Here is a 2,060-nt window from a genome sequence, read left to right as displayed (position 1 = left end):
CCAACCTTGGACCGGAGTATCATCATGGGTCCGAAACCACCAGCACCTGCTACAAACCCTCCACCGAATCGTCTATACAAAACTTCAGGACCTGGAGCACCCGGGTGAAGCGCTGCCTCCACCCACTGACTTCCGAACGGGAGATCGAGTACTCGTCCTAGATCAGCGGCCCCAAAACAAGTTAGACCCATGGTGGGAGGAAAACCCCAATCAAGTGTTGCGCCGAGTAAGCCCTGATGGACCTGTGTATGAAATACAATCTGAGAAGGACGGCGTACCACTCACTCGTACCGTGCACCGTAATAAGTTATGTCCATGTGCATCCACCGACCCCACGCGACCCGAGCCTATCCCTCAGGTCCCCGACCCTCCGCCAACGGTCTGGGACCTAGATGACGAAGAGGACTGTCCAGTCATATCAGCGGGCCCTCCAAGTAGGGACATGGCAGTAGACTCAGTCAGCCCACCAGAGTCGACCAGCCCACCACCCTCCACCACCACAGAAGGCTCCACCACAGTTGAACTCAGATAATCCGAGCGGTCAACAGCTGGCAAACCCCCCTTAATGTTTCGAACAGGACCAATTCGTATGGCGACAAGAACTGTCGTCTCCAAAGACCACTTCAAGCCGACTAAGGCCCTCGCCAGAGGACTGGCGAGAATACAGGATGGGGGAGTGTGGGAGAAGGGTCCCCCGTCGAGTGTCCGTGCCGGAACCAAGGGGACAGTCATTTAGGTTCCGGGTCAGGTTGTTTCCGGGGGACAGAGTTCAGGGCCGGACCGTTGAGATTGACAGATGGGCTGGGGGAGGAGCTGATATAAAAGGGGAGGAGAGCGCCAGTCACAGTGAGTCAGCAGAACGGGGAAGAAGGAGCAGGAGACCGTGGGTGTGTGTGAGAGCCAGAGCGACGTACAGAGGCCCGAGAGGAGAACAGAAGCAAGAGGGACACTCACACTGGACAGCAGGGGGACGGAGCCGAGTCGGCCGTCAGAGAACCGCTGCTCCGCTTCAACCCGCGGCCTGCCCGCGGACACCTGCGGCTGTTGCCGCCACACTCCATCCAGCCCGCGGCCTGACCGTGGACGCCTGCAGCTGTTGCCGCCACACTCCAGCCCTCGGCTGCCTCCTGCCCGCGGTCATCTGCGGCCGTTGCCGCCACACTCCAGCCCTCGGCTGCGGCCTGTCCTCGGTCACCCGCGGCCGTTGCCGCCTCACTCCCGACCGCGGCTGCGGCCAGTTCACTGCAGATGGCAGCCACTAGTTCCCCGCTCCAGTCCGTGGCAAGAGTCGGGCCGTCGCCCGCCGCGGACTCCCTGTTACAGCCACTGGCTGCGCCGGTGGCTTGTCAATTGCCACCCTGCTTCGCGACCGCTCACCCTCATCTGGGGATTGCGGCCCATCTGTCCAAGAACTCTTCCGGGGCCTGTTGTGCCCCTGCTTCGCCTGAGCGTCGGAACGCTCGAAGACTTCGCCAGTTCTTCAGCAGCTGGGCCCAGCGGCTGCTACGCCGAAGAACCATCACCCAGGACGCCGAAGACGTCTGGACGGATAAGTGACATTATATAACTAAGGACCCGTAGTCGGCCATACCGCGGCCCTATAGTGACCGGCCATTGCCGGGTTAGTCGTGTTCATATATATCCGAGTTTGCTTGTGTTGAGTCCCTGCGAGGACAATCCCTGTTACCCGTTTGGTTGCTTAGACTAGTCACCTGATCTATACTTATAAAAAGTTATCACCAAAAGCATAAAGTCTCGCATCTCGTCACTGCATCCCGCGTACCTGCCGGTACCACAGTAACACTCTAGAATAAGGAGACTTTGTAGACATTCAGCAGCGGGACACACGGTGACACACACGACTCGGCCGAGGACGAAGCCACATGTCACATAACAACTGGACAATAAATGTCCCCCTGTCTAACGAGAGCAGGAGATGAGGACGTGGCTGCCGCGGATGTCGCTGACCGCCACCGGTGACCGCAGCCTCAGATCTTTGCACAGTCATCTGCTGCTCACACAGAGACAGGAAGTGAAAGAGTTAAAGAAGTCACTGGAAT

Source organism: Dendrobates tinctorius, unplaced genomic scaffold (genome assembly GCF_039654945.1).
Source record: "Dendrobates tinctorius isolate UK_male_01 unplaced genomic scaffold, ASM3965494v1 ptg000157l, whole genome shotgun sequence".
Lineage (NCBI taxonomy): Eukaryota > Metazoa > Chordata > Amphibia > Anura > Dendrobatidae > Dendrobates > Dendrobates tinctorius.
This window is presented reverse-complemented; position numbering follows the sequence as displayed.